The sequence below is a fragment of the Euleptes europaea genome, chromosome 8 (assembly GCF_029931775.1).
Source record: "Euleptes europaea isolate rEulEur1 chromosome 8, rEulEur1.hap1, whole genome shotgun sequence".
NCBI classification, from domain to species: Eukaryota; Metazoa; Chordata; class Lepidosauria; order Squamata; family Sphaerodactylidae; genus Euleptes; species Euleptes europaea.
This window is the reverse complement of record NC_079319.1, coordinates 26418606-26442106: the sequence shown is the minus strand read 5'-3', so window position 1 is coordinate 26442106 and position 23501 is coordinate 26418606.

The following is a 23501-nucleotide window of genomic DNA, read 5'->3' as shown; positions in this document are numbered from 1 at the left end:
GTCACAGACAAACCAAAGTTCACTAGGCAAAGCTTTTTCGGTTGATTTTCTGTCTGTCCTTGCTCCACCTGCAGAGTCCTTGCTTGTTCCGCACAGGCGCTCTGATGTGTAATCCCTGCATGGGCTAAATTTATCTAGAATTCTAAAAATTAAGAAGAAATATCTTATTTTTGTGAGTTTAAGTTCTACTCCATTTTCAGCATCCCTGAACTGAAAGTGGACATGACCTTACTCGTAATTTATACAGGAAACAACCAAATAATTTCCCCCTTCCCAAGTTTATTGGAAGTCAACAACTTACATTAGCCAGCGTGGTGTAGTGGTTAAGAGCAGTGGTTTGGAGCAGTGGACTCTAATCTGGAGAACCAGGTTTGATTCCCCACTCCTCCATATGAGCGGCGGACACTAATCTGGTGAACTGGATTTGTTTCCCCACTTCTACACCAGAAGCCAGCTGGGTGACTTTGGGCTAGTCACACTCTCTCCGCCCCACCTACCTCACAGGGTGTCTGTTGTGGGGAGGGGAAGGGAAGGTGATCGTAAGCCGGTTTGATTCTTCCTTAAGTGGTAGAGAAAGTTGGCATATAAAAACCAACTTTTCTTCTTCTGAAGAGCAAAGAATATAGCTCGATGCACAGAATGATGACTCAATAAATTATACCTAGGAAAACAGTAGAAAACAAATAGCAGGTATTTTTTTTTGTTTTGTCCTGGCTTGTCCTTTGACCCAGTGTGTTGACAAGTGTTAGAAGCATTAAAGTCCTCTCATACTGAGAGTTACTGCTGCACTTCTGTATTTGTACAAAGACCTTCTTCCATACCCCTGCAAATGCTTTTTGAATCTGTCTGCTCTCTCATGTGTCACCAGTGAGAAATCTTCCAGCAAAACCCCCTGTAAGTATCTTCTCACTGATGTATTAATATAAGCATTGCAGCAAATTCCCAGGTTTTATTTGATGCTGTTATTGTTTTTAAAACAGAGAACAGTGTGCAGTGTTTGTGTGTGTGTGTGTGTGGGGGGGGGGGTAATGGGACTTCTAAAAACCTGGTGGGTGGCTCCAGAGATCCAGTTTAAGATCAAGGTTGTATGGAATATTATTCACATCATTAGCATTTTGATAAGTGTTGGTAATGTTGCATATCTGCACAGCAGATACACAGACGAAATGAACTCCAACTCTGAAAAGGTTTATCTGAGGATAGAAATGCAACAGAAGATGGAGGATGTAAGAAGAGGTTCTGGTGTGGTTAATTTTGTTATTAGGGAAGGTTTGCAAGTAGGACTTGGTATAGAGATTCTAGGCAGAATTAAATTTAGCTAAACAAAACCAGGGGACCTGCAGGTTTTGTATGAATTTGCATGCTTTGTTGTAAGTTATTTCTTCTTCATATAATCCTTCATTTAGCATTGCTGATGCACATTTTTAAAAAAATAAGAAAAAAGAGGGATGCATACAGAGAACCAAGGGGAACAGGACAGAATCATAAGAGCCAAGCAGGTATATTGGGGGCAAACCAGATGAGGCACTAGGATGCTCAGACTATGGAGCGCCAATTGTGTTTGGTTTGTGGGAGCCTAATTTGGATTGGGACTGGTGTGTGTGTGTGTGGAGGGGGAGCCTAATTTGGATTGGGACTGGTGTGTGTGTGTATGAAGGCTTATGCCTTTCTTCCCCATGCTAGTTTCTGGACCCAAAATGGCACTGCAGCGCTTTACTTTGTCCTGTTGGATCAAACAAAAAAAATTCCAATGGGAATAGAGATCCCACATGCCTCCTGTTTTTTGTGTGTGTGTGTTTTGGATATCTGTATATGGAACTTGCCACAACTTGTCTGGTTTCAAATGCCATGTAATTGATTAAAGCAGTCAAAAACAGGCTGTCCCCCCCCCAAATATTCATAGACATTGCCTTCTTTTTGAAGCAGTCTAGAAGCTTTTCTATGAAATAGGCCTAAACCTTTCCAAAGAGTGATAGCCTCATATAAATTCTAGGCTGATCTATTGTTTTAGCACTGAAAGACTTCAAACTAATCCTGTTCCCATGTGGGTGACAGGCATCTGGAGAACCCTGGCCTCCTCTGCCGTCAGTTTGGTGACAAATTCAGATAGGCGGTTCACAGTATGTTAATTAGCCTTGCCGGGTTATCCTTTCAAAATTTCTGGTACCTTGGGCAGGGATAAAAGGAAACTGTGTGAATCTGGGGGTGGAGCCTTCATGGAAATAGGTGAGTGTGCATAGACTTTCTTTGCTTGTTTTCTTCTAATTGGGAAACAAATCTATTGAATGCCTTTCCACCTGCCTTGGAATGATGGAGAAGGGAACAGAGTCCCTTCTACGAGCAGCCATTAGGGGTGAATAAGGTTGGAGGAGTTTGCAGGTCCGGCTTTCCTTTCTGTGGCTTTTGTTGATTGTATGTGACTGACCGCTAGGGTTGCCAGGCCCCTCTTTGCCACCGGCGGGAGGTTTTTGGGGCAGAGCCTGAGGAGGGTGGGGTTTGGGGAGGGGCTTCAATGCCAGAGTCCAATTGCCAAAGCGGCCATTTTCTCCAGGCGAACTGATCTCTATCGGCTGGAGGTCAGTTGTAATAGCAGGAGATCTCCAGCCACCACCTGGAGGTTGGCAAACCTACTGACCACTTCAGATCAGTGACGTGTTTCAGAACATGCTGTGTGTTTCCTGTTGGTCAGTTTTTTACTGGAAAAGTGGGTAATCTCTGGCTCCTTCTAGCCTTGCCACAAAACCATTAAAAGACTTCACATACATTGGCTTGAATCCAGTGGGCTGTTTCCTCAGGTGGAGCATGACTATCTCCTCTCCCCACTTCCTCCTGCAGGCCCCCCCCAATTCTACTCCTAACCCAGGAGCAATGTTGTCTAGAGGCCTTTTGGGCTGCAGCAGGAGGGGCGAGGAAAAAAAGTCATGCCCCACAGGTGGAAATCCTTCTACCCATGGAAAACATTCCATGGGATCCAGCCCATACAACAGAAATACCACTACAGTTATTAGATTCCAATTAAGCTCTTCTTGCAAGGGGTGAGGAAGGTGGCAAAAAAGAATGTATCGTGTACACGGTATTATTTGGAAACAGTAGTGCACTTCTTATTTGAAAACGGGCATGATCTGAAGAGAGTGGATTCATTATCCCATATGATGTTGGAATGCCCCCAATATAATTCCTATCGCAATCAATGGATTACCCCATCTTAATCAAATTACCTGCTACCATAACAAAAGACAAAACAGCCCGTTCTTTGCTGGCGGATAGAGACCCAAGAACAACACTGGCGGTATCCAAGTATCTCTCCACCATATTTTCCTTAAAGAAATAAAGGCTTCCCTTTTACTGCTCAAGACCTTTTGGTCAAGGGAGCTTGAAAGAAGGAAAGGAAAACGGGCATGTATTTCCTAGAGCCAAAACGAATAGTATTGATTTCAAGATCTAGTTAGATAGCTTAACAAGCAGATACAAAGAAAGTCTCCTGTTTTGGTGGAACTTCTGCATGCAAATCCTGCCCATGCTTACTTGTGAATAAGTTCTACTGAACTAAGTGTTGCACACTATCAAGTAAGTATATACAGGAATCAGATTTATGGAAGTTTGAAGAAGAAGAGTTGGTTTTTATATGCCAACTTTCTCTGCCACTTAAGGGAGAATCAAACCGGCTTACAATCACATTCCCTTCCCCTCCCCACAACAGACACCCTGTGAGGTAGGTGGGGCAGAGAGAGTGTGACTCGCCCAAGGCCACCCAGCTGGCTTTGTGTGTAGGAGTGGGGAAACAAATCTAGTTCACCAGATTAGCCTCAGCCGCTCATGTGGAGGAGTGGGGAATCAAACCCGGTTTTCCAGATCAGACTCCACCGCTCCAAACCACCTCTCCTAACCACTACACCACGCTGACTGTTTGGGATTACGGTCAGCAGTCCAGAAGCCATCCTTGCAATGTGTGATAATTCTGCCTACTTCCATAAGTAGCAAAAATGTGATTTTCATCAACTACTTTTATTGCCCCCTTTGGAATACAGTGTGGACCCCCCCCCCTTCCAGTTTCTGGGAAAGCAGTATTTTACTGATGCTGTTCCCCTTGGTGTCAAATTGAGGAAACCAGGATTCTGGTTTGTGAAATGCCAGAACATGCATAATTTGTGATGTCAAACACACTTGGGAGGACAGCAGAAATTTCTTAGAACTGTAGTTTTAATTTATTTTGGCAACTTGCAAAGAATGTGTTTGCACCTGCACCATGTTTTTAACAGTCTTCCACCATTCGAGATACATTAATTAAGTTTGCACGCGCACATATATGTACACACGCAAATGGTTGCAAGTTTATCATGAAACCCAACGCCTGTGCCGAATGTGCTGCTTGTTGTTCGTTGAAGCAGAGTCCTGAAAACGGCTGTTCTGTCCTGTACATGAGTAATTGGTAGTCTTTGTATTAAAAAAAATCAATTGCCAACATGTGAAGTCAGCAGCAGTAATGCAGCTAAACTCTCTATGTCGGCCAAACAGCCATGAGCAAAACCGCTGCTAGCTGCCATCTTTTGTGGATGAATAATTGCTTTTCTTCCTACCCCCCAGCAGTACAAGGCGGGCATCAGGCAGGGAAAGTGAACGTCAATATTCAGAGCTCTCCAGTTGACTCTGTAGTGTTGTTGCATCTACTAGACAAATGGGACATTAGTCGCTGGTGCTAGGCTGCCTTTAGAGGGATGTCCAAGGCCAGCTCCTGTATATCAGTACCATTTGGGAGCTGCTGCTTGGTTGCAGCAGTATCTTTATTCCAAAAATGATTTATTAGTGTGAACAATGGCTAGAGCCTGACCTCCCCCTTTCTAGTGTGCTTCTGTCCATCAAAATGTAGCTGCTTGTACTGTAAGAAGCAGTACAAGGAGCAGCTCTGCAGTTTCCCACATGGCTGAGTAGATGTGATCTTCGTGTGCATAAGTGACTATTACTCAGTGGTAGAGCACATGCTTAGCCTACAGGTCACAAATCCAATCCCTGGCATTTCCAGTAAAAGGATCTCAGGTACCAGATGTTGGGAAGGACCTTTCTCTGCCTGAGGCACTAGAAAATGGCTGCCAGTTGGAACCGATAATAACTAAGGTCACGCCTTGACAAATTTTCTTTGGCCCCAGGAGCCAGGCCCAAGATTTAGGAGCTAGACTCATCTTTCAGCCTTCAAGTTTCAAGTTTTTGTATTTTAATGGCAGAGAAGATTGAACAAGTTCATTTGGAATGGCAGGAAACCTAGAGTAAGATTTGCAGTCCTACAAGATGAGAAAAGTAGCGGTGGACTGAATTTACCTAATCTTAAACTTTACCACCAGGCAGCCACTCTTGCTGCATTGACAGACTGGATTATATGTCCAGAAGACCAAATGATCAGATTAGAAAAAGCGGATCTTGGACATGGTTTTCATCAATGGCTTTGGATGAAAAAAGCCACCACAAGACTTAAGAATGTAAATACAGAGAATCTACCAGTGCAGATGATGAAAGTGTGGAATTCATTAAAGAGATTTCTTAGTCCATCGCCACCTAGATTGATGTCTCCAATAGAAGCATACACAGACTATGTAATCAGGAGTAAAAACGATCTACTTACAATGATTTAGTTAAGAAAGATGGACAAGTGAAAACATTACAGGAACTCCAAGGAGAGAACATTAAGATTTCCTGGTTTGTATATCATCAAATAATACATGCTTTAAGAAGGGACTACGTACAAGAAGATAGACAAAGAAAACTGACAGAATTTGAAACTCTGATTACTAAAACACAAGATCACCTTTTGTCAAACATTTACAAAATATTGTTGACCATAGAAACCACATCTGAACAAGTTAAGATATGTATGGTGAAGTGGATGCAGAATTTGGGGAGATGATTCTGATGCAAACCTGGGAGAAATTGTGGAAAACAGACATTAAGTTTACCAGATCACAAGCTGTATAGAAAACTGGTATAAGATGTTCTATAGATGGCATTATGCACCAAAAGACCTGCAGAAGATGTACAAAGCAAATCAGGCAAACTGTTGGAAATGCTCTGATACAGAAGGGACATATTTCCATCAATGGTGGACATGTAAAAAAGTACAAACTTTTTCGAAAATACACAAAGAAATACAAGAACTAATGAAAACCAGCTTTCAATTAGAAGCTAAATATTTCTTATTGGGTCTTATTCCAACTCAAATTTAACCCATCAAAGAGAGCTGTACCAATATGCAACAACAGCGGCGAGATTGTTATTGGCGCAAAAATGGAAAGACAAGGAGATACCGGACTTAAAGATGTGGATTACAAAAATGTACGAATATGCAATGATGTCAAAACTCTCCACCATGCTACATTATGAGATGACCAAAGAGCACAAGCAGAAATGGCAACCTTTTTATGATAAATATAATAGTTCATAAGCATATACTTTCATTAAGAGTTTTTATGAAATCTGTGATTGTTTTTTTAATAGATTAAAGGATATTAGAGAATTGATGTACGAATGAAATAATAGTAATAATAGAAGAAAAAGGTAAGATTATGATAGAGATAATGATGAAGAAAGCCCGTATGTCAGTGAAATGAAAATGAATGTAGTTCGATTACCCCTTTTCCTTTTCCCATTTTACTGTACCTTGTAATAACAATAAAAACTTTAAAAAAAAGTTTCTGTATTTTAATGACCATGATTTCTAATTATTGCTACCACTAAACCTAATTCTAACCTCTTCACACTTTCTTGGAAAAGCTAACCTCTCACGCAAGCCTAAATTTCCCCCAATTTCTTGTAGTTCGTTATTGCTTTAAAAAGCTCAATGTGGTGATGGCTGCCAACTTTAAGGCTTTAAGAGGGGAATGGACATGTCCATGGAGTCATGATGCATACCTATTCTCTCCAGGATCAGAGGAGCATGCCTATTATATTAGCTGCTTTGGAACACAGGCAGGATAGTGCTGCTGTAGTCATCTTGTTTGTGGGCTTCCTAGAGGCACCGCAGTGGCGGATCTACTATGAAACTAATGAAGCTTAAGCTTCAAGGCGCCTAATCCCGAAGGGGCTCTGAAGCAACTTTTTTTTTAATGAATGACTTATTCAACAAAATCAATGGAGGTTTTATTGTTATTAAAATAAGGCTATTTTAGTGATAGAATCATAAGCCAATGGATTGAAGTACTTAATACTGACCATAGAATATGCTCTAATATCAATTTCATATGGCCTCAAAATGTCCCTGTAATTGGTCAAATTTCAAAATTTTCTCGGGGGCTTGCAGCGCCCGAACCCCCAGCTGTATGGGCTCACTGAACTCGCCAGAATCTATTCATAGCCTACATTTTGGCAGCTGGATATTCAAATCCTTCATTGGTGCACAGCTTAATAGTTCTGTAGCTCAGCCCTTAGGCTAGAGCCTATCGGAACCATAAAAAGACATTTGAATTCTCAATTCAGGCTGCACTCATCTCGCTTGTGCATTTTAACACCCAAAATCAGATTTTTACCTCTTTATCTTAACGAGCCCCATCTGATGACCTTCTACCTCTCTATTAGAGAATGAACCAATACATCTGCCATAGAAAAACCCCGCTGCAGAAGATAACAGTGGTTACCCAGGCCTCATTATTGGTGAGAAGGGGCTCAATGTATGGCCCATTTTCAAGGTCTCCACCCCACCTCCCTGTTCCCCACTATTTGGGCCTCGAGGTCCTTTGGATCTTGTTGGATGTTGCCCTATTGTTGCTGGTTGCTGGAAGTTCAAGCTTCAGGGTCCCAAAAATGTAGGCCCGCCACTACCTGGTTGGCCACTGTGTGAACTGACTGCCAGACTTGGTGGACCTTGGTCTGATCCAGCATGGCCTTTCTTATGTTCTTATGACGCTGGAGAGCTGCTGCTGGACTGAGTAGACAGTACTGGCCTTGATAGACTGGCGGCCTTATTCAGTATAAGGAAGCTTCATGTGTGTGAGAGATGCTACAGTAAAATGATTTCTGAAAATTCTAGGTGATATAGTGAAATTTCTAGGTACTTTGGTGATCTGGCACCTGGCATTTGTCGAGACTTAACCTAGATTTGTCAATGATCTCATTCATTGTAAAGCATCTTGAACACATGAACACATGAAGCTGCCTTATACTGAATCAGACCCTTGGTCCATCAAAGTCAGTATTGTGTACTCAGACCAGCAGCGGCTCTCCAGGGTCTCAGGTACAGGTCTTTCACATCACCTACTTGCCTGGTCCCTTTAACTGGAGATGCCGGGGATTGAACCTGGCACCTTCTGCATGCCAAGCAGATGCTCCACCACTGAGCCATGGCTCATACGTTTGCATGTAAGGGTGGGAGGTAGAGAGGGGAGAGAATTTTGCTCCAGGACTTATATTGTGAATGAGTAGCTTTCCTGAACGATCCCTAAGGAAGCACCTAACTCTGTTTGCCAACAACCTCAGAATAAATCTTTTAATCTCACAATTTGTGCCCATAGGGAAATGGGTGCACATTACAAGGCTAGCTCATCCTGTTCTGCTTTGCAAGCCCAATGCCGTAATACAGTCTCTTTATGTCATTTCAGAAGTAAAACAGATCTTTCTTTCTTTCACAGCTTGATAAGTGTATATGAAATGGGATTGTTGGCAGCATGTTACAAGTTTGTACTGGTCCCAGAGAAATGATGCTTGGGTCCTGCTCGCAACAGTTGCCTCCTGCTCAGACAGTGTGAGACAGCGTCAGACCTTGGACATATGGAGACACTGATGTGATAATTGACAGTGGAAAATACAGTTAGAATAGGAAACCCTTTTCTACTCTTAACCTTTCCTGTTAAAGTTAACTAGAAAACTTGAGGAACAGAATTCAAGTTTCTTATCATTTGCAAGACTAGAATATGTACTCAAAGGCCTTTTATGCTTGGTGGCTTCCCTCACAGTAACCCCTCTGACAACTTCGTGTCTTTGTTTTGATTATGCATGCCATTTCCGACTGTCAGATGTCGCCTTTCTCTTCCCCCTGCATTTCCCCGTGTTTCATGCGTGTTTTCAGAGACCTGTTTTATCTCAAATTTGAAAACACGGGCAAAACGCGGAAAAATGAAGGGGGAAAGTGAGGCGACTTCTGATGGTCGGAAACAGCATGCATAATCAAAACAAAGACCCGAAGTTATTGGAGGAGTGACTGCAAGGAAAACAACCATGCATAAAAGGCCTAACAATAAATTGACAGATTTGGCATGTGTTTAGAATTGGGAAGGGGGGTACTTTCTAGCTGTCTCTTAATCTCTGCCAAGATGGTGCATGCAAGCCTAGTCAGGTTTTGCTGCTTGAAAGCTAAATCATCCCCTAAGATTTATGGCTCGAATGTAGGACCAGCCATCGTATTATACAGCTGAGTTAAGGCCACTAGGAAAACAAATGGCACAAATTAATGGCTTGGCAGTAAGAATAGGGAACAACTTATGCCTCTCAGGATGCATTGTGATTCCAATATGTTTGTAAGTGTTTTCTTGTTTACAGGCATAATGAGCAGCCCTCATATGAAATTGGTTGGGATTTTGGCATCTATTAGAATAATACTAAAATGCTTTGGAGATTTCAACCATTTCAAGTGCTAAAAGAAAAAATAACAAATTTAAATCCCTTCTATTTAAACACCTATGTTCTCAAAAACAGTTAAACAGAAACGGCCAAGGTATGTGCTGATTTTCTTACAGGAGCCCACACTATCTTGTTTCAAATGTTTGGAGGCAGAAGTAGGTATGTCTTTGACTCAGCTGATCTGGCCATCTGGATCCACTCCATGGTGACATCCAGGCTAGGCTACTGTAATGCACTTTATATAGGTCCCCCTTCGAAACCAGCTTAGAAATTCCAGTTAGTTCAGAATACTGCAGCTTGGTTATTATCAGGAGCTAGATGGTGCATGCATGTTACATCTATTTTGCCCTCTGTCAGACTTCAGTACCTCGTTGCGTTTCTTTCATAAGGAACTTCACTCCAGACGTAGTCGCAAGTTTAAAAGTTTTATTAAGAAAGCCAGCGAGTTCAGTAGGTCCATAGAAGCACAAGGCTAGAATACAGACGTGGGGAGACACCGGTACATTTATAGGGTACATACAATAGGATTGATTATGTTCAGGTATAACACAAAAGGACGAGGTGCGGCAGAGCTGTCTTGATAGTTCAGATACAAGGAAACAATACGGAAGGTAACTGCCGGTAACTATTCATTGAAAATGCATACAAGGAATTAAAGCGTGAAATAGCTAGACGATCTCCAGGGCTCCCAGGCATTGTTCCGCGGGACCTGGTAACATACTAGCGATTATGGCGGGTCTCCATTGTGGTGCAGATGCCGGGCGGGGGACAAAATGCAAACGGGGAAGGACGGAGCGAACTTAAACTCCATTTTGTTCTGGTGAGGAACCATCTTGTTTATCTGGGGTCGACAGAAAGCCCTAGCTAACACCCTCACTCCATAGGCTGCCCATCAGTTCCTGGGTTCAATTTAAGGTACTGGCCATCTCTCACAAGGCTGTCATGACCTTGGACCCTCCTATCTGCAGGATTGCCAAAATAACTTTGCTCTTCTGAACAGGAACTTCTAAAGGAGTCACTCTGCAAATGGGTAAGATCGAGAACTGCTTGTACATTGCCTTCTCTGTAGTGGTTACCACCCTATGTTTAATGCTTATGCCTTGTTTCAATATTTGGAATCCTAGTTCTGTTGTTTATCAGATGTCTCCTCATCCTATTGATTGTACTGATTTAAGGTAAAGGTCCCCTGTGCAAGCACCGGGTCATTCCTGACCCATGGGGTGATGTCACATCTCGACGTTTCCTAGGCAGACTTTGTTTATGGGGTGGTTTGCTAGTGCCTTCTCCAGTCATCTTCCCTTTACCCCCAGCAAGCTGGGTCCTCATTTTACCGACCTTGGAAGGATGGAAGGCTGAGTCAACCTACCTGAAACCGACTTCCCTTGGGATCAAACTCAGGTCGTGAGCAGAGCTTGGACTGCAGTACTGCAGCTTACCACTCAGCGCCATGGGGCTCTTTACGTTATGTAAAAATCTGCTTTGAGTTTCAACAGGGTTGCCACGTTCCCCCCTGGCCACCAGTGGGGGATGGTGGGCCATGTAGGGTTGGCAGATCTAGGTTGGGAAACTCCTGGAGATTTGGGGATGGAACCTGAGGAGGACAAACCACTTGGGCTGTTTTTCCTATTGCACTGGGAAGGCTGAAAACATGGTAAGTTTATGCATACATGCCAATGGGGTTGTCAGGTGCCCCCGGCCATCGGCAGGGGATGGGGGATAGGGTTTCCAAACCTACGTTGAGAAACTCCTGGAGATTTGGGGATGGAGCCTGGGGAGGACAGGGACCTCAATGGGGTACAATGCCATAGAGTCCCCCCTCCAAAGCATCCATTTTCTCCAGGGGAAATGATCTCTGTAGTCTGGAGAGGAGCTCTAATTCCGGGGGATCCCCAGATCCCACCTGGAGGCTGGTGTCCCTGTCTCAGTGAGAAAGGCAGACTATAAATAACATATGTAACAAATTATATTTGGCTGCACACTAGACATAACGGCTGCAATACCAGCAGTGCTTTCCTGGGTCTAAGCATCATGAATAAAATGGGGTTTACTTCTGACTAGATATTAAGATTGCTCCTCTATTCTACCTTGATTGACCTAGATCCCATCCACCAATTATTTTTTCCTCTTATTTGCGGTGGTACCCCTCATATGGCTGTTTAATCATCCTCATATTATACCTGTTTTTCCACTGCATAATTCACAGTGGGTAGCCGTGTTAGTCTGTTTGCAGTAGTCAAAAAAGGCAAGAGTCCAGTAGCACCTTAAAGACTAACAAAAATATTTTCTGGTAGGGTGTGACCGATGGATTCACATTCTAGCTGTATCTGAAGAAGTGAGCTGTGGCTCACGAAAGCTCACACCCTACCAGAAAATATTTTTGTTAGTCTTTAAGGTACTACTGGACTCTTGCCCTTTTTGACTTCCACTGCATAAGAGTGTATACAAAGAGAACTTTGAGTGTACCCAATACTTGAGAGAATATTTTTGCCATCTGAGAGGTAGGGAAAAAACAAATTCAAAACACACACACACACACACCAAAAAAAAACACACACAAAGAAGGAAAACAAATTCTGTAGTAAACAAAAGAAAAGTATTATTTGAATAAGTACATTTTCATGCAGTCACAATATGTGGACAAACCAGCATATTTTGATGTTAAGTTATTTATAACATTGAAAACACTGAACTCTTTAATAGTGTATTGTCACTAAGCCATTAGTGTATTGTCAAAATTATTGAAATTTAAACAATAAACATATTCTTGAAAATATACTGTATACATAGGAATTATCATTATATTGGGCTCTAGATTGTATTATGTAAAATTTGTCATAATGCACATTTTGAATAAAAAATTGCCTTAAAAAAACATTTTACTCATTCCAAAAGGGGGGAAAGAATCCCAGGAGTTTTTTTCCAGGGCTCCCCAACATTTCTGAGTTTTTCCACTTGAAAAATGGAACACTAAAAACCAGCGTGGTGTAGTGGTTAAGAGCGGTGGAGTCTGGAGAACCTGGAGTCTGATCTGGAGAACCTGGTTTGATTCCCCACTCCTCCACATGAGCGGTGGAGGCTAATCTGGTGAACTGGATTTGTTTCCCCACTCCTCCACACAAAGCCAGCTGGGTGACCTTGGGCTAGTCACAGCTCTCTCAGCCCCACCTACCTCACAGGGTGTCCTGTTGTGGGGAGGGAAAGGGGAAGTGATTGTAAGCCGGTTTGATTCTTCCTTAAGTGGTAGAGAAAGTCGCTATATAAAAACCAACTCTTCTCCGACTGCAGGAAGAAAACGTCAAAGAGTTGCTGCCACTCAGCCCAGGCAGTACTGAACTAGATGGGCCAGTGGTCTGATGCCGAAGAAGGCGGCTTCATACCTTCGACTCACTTTTAGGAAGGGTGTTTCTGTTTATTGTTGAGTGGAGGATTATGGGGCTGGGGATAGCCACATGTTGTACAGTTCTCTTTTGCGTCATCTCGGATCCTTACTGTTGTCTTAACTTTTCACTCCGTAGCCACAATAAAGCATCTGTCCCTCTGTGCAGTTGTTGACCCCTACATAAAATTTAAGCCTTGGATTCCCTAGAGCTCCTGAGATAGGAAAGGTTATTAATTTATGTGTCTGGGTGGTAGACAGAGGCACGAATACCCAAATAGCCTGGGGTCCATTGGTCATAGGAAGGTCTACAGGCTATAATGGAAGAGGAATGTGATGCTGAAGCTCAGGGATAGTTCTGTGCATTTGTTGCAAAAGAGTCCTATTGTTCCCCACTGGCATAAATACATCTGAGCAGTCTGCTAGTTAATAATAAATCAAACATACTGACAGCTATTCTGACTGCAAGACCCCCATGTCTGAAATAAAATATCTGTTTTAGCCCTAGCGCTTAGCCCAAATAGCAAATGCTTCTGCGCCGATGGAAAGTAAAGAAAGGCCTCCTAACACAATAGGATGCAATTCGAATTATGTCACTCCATAACTTCGGACAGCTGGCATTTGTCAGTCTACCATGTGCTTTTGAGAGTTGAGGAAGGGGCTTGCACTTGGCTGCCAGCAATATTTTCTAGTAAAGATCAGCCGAGAGTGAGCTATGTTGTACGTGCTTCAGTGTATAGCATAAAGTGGAAACCAGCATATAAAAGAATTAATTCTGGAGGTTCTAAGCAAAAGGAACAGTGATTAATGGAATCCTCTGGTTTAAAATAATCAATTTTGTAGTTTGCTGGCAGTAAGTTAGGGTCAGTGCTAATACATTTCTAAAGACTGGGAGTAGCAGGGTCTTTAATTTTTAGCAATGCTATCCTTTTGTTGGATGGGGAAGGATATTCTATCCACCTGACAACACTTCTTGGCGGGGGGTACACTAGTCTTCAACAAAAATAGGGATTCACCTTACATTCACATAAAAGTTACAGGTGTTTAATAAAAATAATTTTGTATATAATCTTTTTAGAGGTGTCGTCTTACATTCAGGGTTGTCTTCCTTTTGTATAAATATGTTGAAGGAAAAGAACTCTTACCATAAGTGGATGGGGAGGAGTGAGCACTTTAAAGATATACATGCTCAAAGTTTCCATGTTCATCAAGGACCATCCTTGTTTTCGGTCCCTGTTTTGTCGCTTGGAGATACTGTATTGTTAGTGTGAGATGCTACAGTATCTGTTCTGCATGCCGCCATCTGAAGTGAACAGTGCAATCCAATGCAGATATGCTGGAATAAATTCTGTACATCTTTAAGGTGCCACTGGACTCTTGTTTTATCCTATGCAAAACTGTGTGCATGTGTGTGTTAAGTGCTGTCAAGTCACAGCTGACTTATGGCGACCCCGTAGGGTTTTCAAGGCAAGAGACATTCAAAGGTGGTTTGCCACTGCCTGCCTCTGTGTGGGCTGAGAGAGTTCGGAGAGAACTGTGACTGGCCCAAGGTCACCCAGCAGGCTTCATGTGGAGGAGTGAGGAATCGATCCCAGTTCTCCATATTAGAGTCCACCACTCTTAACCACAACATCATGTTGGCTCTCTATGCAAACTTTTAATGCAAAATTACTCCAGTCTGAACCCACTAATTTCAAAAGACTTAAACTAGAATAGTTTTACATGTTATCGTATTGTAAATCTATGAGTAGGAAATGAATACATCTTATCTCTAGTACAGATGCGTGGAAAGGGAGGCACATGATAGGGATGCAAGCTTCCAGGTGGGACCTGGGCATCCCCCAAAACTACAGCTCATCTCCAGACTACAAAGATCAGTTCCCCTGAAGAAAATGGATGCTTTGGAGGGCAGACTCTGTGGCATCGTACCCCATTGAGGTCCCTGTCCTCCCCAGGCTCTATCCCCAAATCTCCAGGATTTTCTCAACGTGGATCTGGCAAGCAATCCCATCCCCTGCTGATGGCTGGGGACACCGGGCAACCCTATTGGACTGTACCGCAAAAACTTACCATGTTTTCATCCTTCCCAGTGCAATGGGAAAAAACAGCCCAAGTGTTTGCCATAGTTTTGGAGATACCTGTTATTAACATCGGCTAATTCATTTCAATTACTTAAGGAGTCAGTTTTTTAAAGTCCAATTTCTTAACATCTCAAGTTTAAACTCATTGTATGTATGTAAGATAGATCACGATAGGTAGCCGTGTTAGTCTGTCTGTAGCAGTAGAAAAGAGCAAGAGTCTAGTAGCACCTTAAAGACTAACAAAGTTTCTGCCAGGGTATGAGCTTCCATGAGTCACCAAAGCTTATACCCTGCCAGAAATTTTGTTAGGCTTTAAGGTGCTACTGGACTCTTGCTCTTTTCTAGTGCATGTATGTAAGTTTCAGTTTCATTCAAATCAATGGAAATTAACTCTCATGAATAATGTGTTGAAGAATAGGATGGCTATTTGTAGTGCTCAGTAGCAAGCGATATAAAAATAGAACTACCATCCATTCATTTATCAGCACTGTGCAAAAACTTCAGCTGAAGTTACTCAGCCATTCTACTCACAAATTAAAGATCAGTAAATTCTATTGAAAAAAGTATTTGTGGGTTCTAGAAAAGCTTCCTAGCAATATTTACTATCTGTGCAATGTTTATTACATCGGGCCTTCACTGCAGGAAATCTGCTTGAGGATGTTCAAGAAATGCCTTTGTAAGTGTGTGATTGGACAATTTGACTGTATTTGGTTTCCATAATTCCACAGGGCTGGCAGAGCAGCTGGCACAGCAGGCTGGCAGATAAAGTGACAACACCATAGTCATTGCTGTTCCAGAAACTTGCAGTGATTGTATTACAGCTGTCAATCATTGTCTCCAGAAGTGTTCACAATCCAGGCTGGATTAAGATGGAGAGATTTCCTGATAGCTGAGAAGGCTCTGGTCTTGTTCGTTTTTCATTAGCTTTACAAGAAAAGGAGTTCAGTGATCTTTTGCTTTGCTTGCTTCTGAGATTCAGGGCTGAGACTGGAGAGCTTCAATAGCAAATTGGGAAGGGGGGGGAGAGTAACTAAAGATTTTAGATGTCCTTATAGTCCTGCTGTGCACATGTGTTGAATGTAGGGATTGCTGCTGCTCAGGTGGGACCTGAGGATCCCCCGGAATTATAACTCATCTCCAGACAACAGAGATCAGTTCCCCTGGAGAAAATGAATGCGTGGGGGGGTAGACTCCATGGCATTGTACCCTACTGAGGTCCCTGTCCTCCCCAGACCCCATCCCCAAATCTCCAGGAGTTTCCCAACCTAGGTTGTGAGAGACAATGGGCCCAGAAAATACTGGTGGGTTGACTTTTCATCGCTTTCAAGAATGGCCAGGGATGTGGTTAATTTAATTGGGATGGGTCGATATAAGTTTCCATCCAGTCTTAAGATTGGGTTTGAAATACCATATAAACCAGCAAAGGAAGCGGAGCAAAGTTCAATACTGGTGTAGCTAAGGCTTCTGAATTCATGAATGGTCTCAGTCCTAAGGGTCCCAGTACAGGGTTTAGGACCTGACTATTTATAAATAGTTCTAGCAGGACTTGTGACCATTCCCTAATCCTTTAGAGGATAATATCCATTCACTGCTTTAAGAATCTATCCAATTCCTCCTCCTTTGTTACTTTGAGTCCCGGTCTCAAAGATACTTTCTAATGCTATCCATTTTGGTAGTATGTGTGCACAGGCTAAGCGCTTTCAAACTGTTTTAAGATAATACTTTTCTATTAAAGACATCCTCTGAAAACAGAAATCTGTGTTTTCTAGCCTAGCTACCCTATCCTGTTTTCTAGTTGTATTAGTTTTCTAGTTGTATTATTTTTCTAGTTGTATGGAGGGCCAGTGTTTAATCATGCAACATGCATGATTGACCATCTCATCTGATTTTTGATTGCTTAAAACTCTGTGTTCCAGAAGGGAAATGTTGCCGGTATCAAAATGTTTGTATGGTCATGACAGCCACATTCAGTAGATAACACTGAGTTTGGAGTTGACACTGAAGTCCCATACAGCCATGAATTCATTGACTTCGGTAAGGTTTGTGCCTATCGATCTCCTTTGCCTGTCTACATGGTTGAATCATATGGTTCAACTTCACAGAGTTGTTGTAATAATGAATACTGAGAGCATTATGCACGAACACTTTGCATGACAAAAGCGCCATTGAATTGATTCACAGTAATTCTAACGGGGCAAGTGGTAAATTGCATTGCCACAATTAACTGAATATAACAAGGCTGAACTGTGTAACTCTCAGGCATACCAGATTCTGTATAAGCCTACTTAGTCTCCCAAGCTGCATATCTTTATTATATCAAGAATAATTGTTAACAAATCTCCTGCCTCCACAGCAGAGGTAAAGGCCAGATCCCAGCTGATAATGGAACCAGAAAGTTACATATATTTTTTTCCTTCTGTTACCAGCAAAAGATTTCCCAGTGTTATGGTCAAGGGTATTATGAGCTAAACAATGAGATAATTTCACTCTAATTCATCTGTCTAATCCCTTGTTCCTCGATGGGGCTTCGTCTCTAGACTACTGAAGAGGCAGAATCACAGCAACAGAATAGCTGGCAACAATTAAGAATGCTAAATTTCATGACTTAACACTGGCTCTGTTTTAAAGTGGTGTTTCTCTTGCAGTTCCTTGGTACTTGGGATTAAAATTGTGGCCATTTTTCTTCCCTGAAAAATAACAACAGATGATGGTAGAACTGATGTCAAAATTGATACCTGTTTTTGTGTAAAATTGTCATGTAACATATAAATGGCGTAAAATTGTTTGAAATTCTGATACAAGAAATGAGCAATAACAGTCAAGCTGGCAAAGAAAACATACAAGACAGAAACGCCCACATGCAAATTTCAGTTGTAGCCAAATCTGTTAGCCTTCCTGCCCCGGTCCAGGGTAGAGATGTAACATTTTTGGAAACTCTGAAGCCATATTTTTTCTGCTTTGGGGGGGGGGGAGATAGAATTTTTTTGAAGTTATGTAAATATACCCAATTTCTTATCAAATGGATACTTATTTTACTGCTTCAACAACAAAAAATGCATCAAATTATAACTTGATGGTGGTAGAAAGTGCTGTCAAGTTGCAGCCAATTTACAGTGACTCCTGTGAGGGTTTGAAGGGACGTTCAGAGGTGGGTTGCCATTGCTTTTCTCTGCGTAGTGACCCTGGAATTCTTTGGTGATCAACCACGCTTAGCTGCTGAGATCTGGCGAGACCAGACTAACCTGGGCCATCTAAATCAGTTCATGTATAACTTAGTTAACGTATTGTACTGTTAGGCACAATAATTGTACAATTAGGCATAATAAAGAAATAATGAGTAGACCCAAAACGAGAGAGAGAGAGGCAAACTGCTGCACCCCATGCTACCTCAGCATGTGTATCACACTTTTTGTCATCCACGGGTAGGGGAAAAATGAATATTGGAAATAGAAAACAATTTTTGTAGCATACAAGAAAATCTGAGGTAGGGCATTCTATCAGCTGACCTCTTTTCCCTTCGCTTCGCTTCCCATCCCTCTTCGTTCTTCCCTTCCTTTTCCTTTACTTTTTTTCCTTCTCTTTTTTGTTCTTTTCCCCTTTTCCTTGTTCCCTCTTCCTGTCCCTATTCCTTGGAGGACCTGGGACTTTCTGAGCCGATGTTGGTCTCCTCAGTATCACCTTAGACCATCCTCAACATTGAGGATATTCTTGTCATTTTGAAGTAGTGGATATGGAATTAGGACACAATCTTGTTAATCTAAACTGGACATCTGGTTTAAAATGGTATATTTTAATCTTACATTTATATTGTAATACGTTGTGAGTTGTTATTGTTGGAAGCAGTCCTTAACCTGGCTTTGCCGGGAAAGGGCAGGGTATACGTTAAATAAAATTTATTTTTTAAAAAAAGAATTGTGACTGAATGAATTATTCTTCAACCTCCTTCAAGATTTTTTTTTGAAAAAAAAAAAATATGGCATCTCTCTGAAATCTGCTGAACTGCACAGCAAAGCACAGGACTGTGTCCAAAAGCTCCGAATGATCACTGCAGGCAACCTGGAATAGCAGTCTTTGAGAAATGTCTTCATTTGTTCCAATTTCAGCTTTGGCTGCTCTTGTTCCATGAGAGGAAACAACTCCATAACTTTGGGGGAAAAACCCCATAATTCCTGTTATACTGCACATTCAGCTAACCTCTGAGCCAATTTATTCCACAGCTGTCATAACAATCTTACCCTTAGATGCTACTAACTGTGTCAGACGCCCCCGTGTACCGTGCAAGTTTCTCTCCTTTACCCTCTGGGCTTTTAAAGTCTAATCTGATGTTATCCAAGCCACCTTGTGTACTCCTAGGTATATGATTTCCTGTATTCCTTAGAGGAAAATCAAACGAAGCATAGTTAGGAAACGATTCGATTATTCACAGATTTAGGAGACCTTTTAGCAATTAAGTGGTTATTAACCTGAGCCCACTGTTCCCTCTTCACATTTCCCATTGTGAATTACGAATGAGCTGTGCTTCTTTTGATCTGTGCTGGGCAACTGGGATTTCAAGAAATACTGCCATATAAAAATAGAAGTGCTGCTGCAACTTTATTCATTTGGGCTGCTTTTCTCTCTCTCTCTGTTTCTGTCTCTTTCCATTTAGCCCATTATTGATACATAAGTTCTTAGGCGGTTATGTCTGTGATGTTTACTCTTCCTCCTTTTATCATCATTTTCCCCCTTCTGTTCTAACACTTTGATGGTTGAGGTTATCTCATGTTGTGTGATTATGGCTCTTTCTTTTCAATTTAAATAAAGATCACTGTACTTCCATCCTAACACTGAAGTCTTTAAGACCTCTTGGGTGCAGACTTCAAACATTATTCCCCCCTGGACCCATTACACTTTAAATCAGTATAGTTACTCTGATACAAAGGGGTTTGAAGATGGCAACTTTAGTGCAAAGTATGACCTCATCACTTTCATGCCTGCGTGTCTCATGACAAAGGATCTGCAGAAATTTAGGGGTTTTTTTGGGGGGTGGGGGTAAGAACCTTCGAAGTTTAGCTACTCTGCCGCTAGATCAAATATTCCTAAATCAGTGAGGGCCAGGACCCTCAGGTGGAACTACACCTGATAGGTCGCAAGTACCTTATACAAGCATACCTTGGAGCTACTGTAAGTTCAGTTCCAGACCAACACAATAAAGCGAATATCACAATAAAGCGAGTCACACACGTTTTTTGGGTTTCCCAGTGCATGTAAAAGTCATGTTTACACTATACTGAAATCTATTAAGTGTGCAATAGCATTATGTCTTAAAAAACAATGTACTGTAATAATAATGAAAAAGTTTGAAATATTGCGAGAATTACCAAAATGTGACACAGACACGAGGTGAGCACATGCTCTTGGAAAAATGGTGCTGATAGACTTGTTCAGAAAGGCATCACCTGCGAAGCATAATAAAGCGAAGCGCAATAAAACAAGATATGTCTGTAGACACGCACTATTTGGGAAGGGCCTCCTGCTGGCATGCATGCATAGAGAGCAAGGGTATAACACCTTCTGCCTCTCCTTGTTTACATACTCAGGGGAGCAGCAGAATGGAAAGGGGAGGTCACTCAGTGGTGGAGAGGATTCTGTTTAGCCCAGGCAGGTTCAAAAGGTTTCCCTTGCCTTTTTTCCTGCCTAGGTTCACCCCTTTGCTTCTGCCATTTGGGTTCACCAAATGCTTCAGAAGCATTTGCAGCACAGATAGTCCTGCCTTATTCCTCCATAAAAGGAAGGGATGAAACTGGGAGATAGTGGCTTGCCTTAAACCTTTCTGGTAGCTCCAGCAGAGCTGAGATTTGCACAGATGACTTTCTGGCTCATATATTTAGCTGCCTGCTACACCAATTTCTACTCACTGTTTTCTAATACTTGATTTGTACCCCAGGAGCTTAGCATTACCCTGTTAATATTTTTCTCTTGTTCAAATGTTTTTCCTCTCAAAGTCCGATTCCTATCTTACCTCTGAAATATGTACAGATCAGCATTATTTTTCCCATTATATACACTGAAATGGTAAATTTCATGGTCTACAGAGTGAGACAACAGGAGCTGTGCTTACTTTCGTTATAAGTAGCAGAGTTAAATAGAAACCAGCATAGCAGTGTGATTTGGGCAATATGCTGAAGACCAAATTAGATGTGATGGAAGGTTCCATATGTATTTGTATGTGTCTGCCTGTGTCTAAAAAGAACACCGGGGGTATTTTTTTTAAAAAAAATCATAACAGTGTGTGTGAAGAGCTAATTCCTCTGCCCCTTTCTCATCTTATAGCACTCTGCCCCACTGCTCCTAGTATTTTTCTTTCTGCCCCTCTCCAGAACCACATGTTGGGCTAGCAGGAAAGGGCTGAAAACAAAAGTTAATATGGGGAGGAGGCAGGTTTTACCTCCCCTCACCTGCATGGTCCATTTTTTGTTTTAAAAAACCTCCCTATCCCCACATTAGATATGAATGGGTAGACTCATGAATAAATACATGTGGATTCCCATATCACATCTAATTAGGCCCTCAGGAAGACTTAATGTGCAGGCCAGATGTTGCCATGTCCAGTGATGACAACTTAATTGCCCAACAGGTCAAACCTATGTGGATGAAAGCAACACAGGCTTCTCACAGCCTTTTCGATTTATTTATCTATAAGCAGAGGAAAGCATTTCAAAAATGTTAAGTGTATGGCAGCATCCCAGCTGCCATATGTCCTATCCCTCGGTTGCCCATAGTCACCTTAGACCTGCCCAGCAATCCTGTGCCCCATCCATCATGATTGTTCCTGTGCCTTTCCTTGTTGCTACCACAGCTGTGAGTGTGACTAAAGCCTGGGAATGAATTCTTCTCCATGCAGGAGAACAGGGAAACCGTTGAAATACACAGCAGGAAGTGGGGCTTTTCCTGAGTGGCTTTTTCCACAGGGTGGCAAGATAAGAAATTTCCTGTCAGGAGCTTTAACAAAGGAGGCAACTGAGAAATTTCCCACCCACCCCGTATTCTCCACACTCCTTGCCTTATGTTAGATTCCTGCCAGACTAGTGGAGGGCCCCAAATCCCAAATGCTGTTCATTTTATCACCTTTGGTTTGACCCCCACTTTCCTTTTAATGCCAGACTTTTGACATAACTTACCTGGCAGCACCCCCCCTCCAATCTGGCTGGCATGATTCTAACATTCTAGTCTGGGGAACAATTGAAGTAGTAAACCATAGAAGAAGTGGGATCGGGACAATGAACCTGCAGAAGTTACAGGAAAGCAGGACCAGGCTGGAGCAAGCCAAACAGCCTCTGTGGTGCTAAGAGCTATGTGGTGCTATGTGGGGCCAGCCTGCTCATAGGGCAAATAGTGGGCATTAGCTCACCCGTTGCCTCTTCCTTTAAACTAGCAGCAATACAGAAGGAGACAATTGGTGAGCTGACACCATCTGCCATTGCTGATGAAGGATCAAAGCAAAGTGGCCTGTCACAGATATTGCCAGAAATATAGGGGAACAGTTGCTGGACTCGACATTAAAAAATCATAATGTCTTTGTGCACAGAAGCTGAACTAGCCTGCCCTTTCAGTGAAACATGCCCAAACAAAAAAACAAAAAAAACAACAACGCTGTTTTTGAATAGACTTTGTTAAGGTAAAAAGTAGCAAGAATGAACTAAAAGTTTATGTTTACACACACTCACACACACACACACAAGTACAGATAACCTTATATGGTGTTTGACATTATGATAATTAGTTAACCAAGAATGTGTGCCCTTATCAAGTGGGATAGTTAGCTGTCGTTAGGAAGTGATGTTAAAATCCTATAAATAGGGGGAAGTTGAATTGATTGAGAGCTTCTTCTCAGAAGGGCCTCCTTGCCTGTGACTTGACTATTTTTGTGTAAGAAACTTTTATGGGCTCATGTAATATCTGTCCTTTAATTATCTGTGTAACAATGGTTGATGGTATAATGCTTTGTTGATTTAGCCAGTGTTAAGAATCAATAATTATGCTTTAATAAAAAGCCTTAAATGGAAGCAGAGATTCTCTAACAGTATTTACAGAACAAACCTAAAACATTACTGTGAGATCCCTCTAGCCAGCAGTTAAATGATCTGACATAGGACCTATATCTAAATCAACCAGAACAGGCCCTTGAGGTGTTGGCAGAATTGCTGGAGCTTGGCTCTGCTTTCTCCTGGCCGTCTGCAGCCCTCAAGGGTAGTGGGCCACTGGGAAGTTTCCCTGTAAGTATTAAATGGTAGTCTGCCCCTTTGGGGAGGAGGAATTGATATCACAAATACAGAGGAAGATGTCAACTTGCCTTATTCCTTACTTGAGGCCAAACACTGAGAAAAGTAGAGTCCCAGTCAATTGTTTCTACATGTTTTCTTGAGGTATTACTTTTGTATATATAAAGGTTTTTTTCTGAAGGTAAA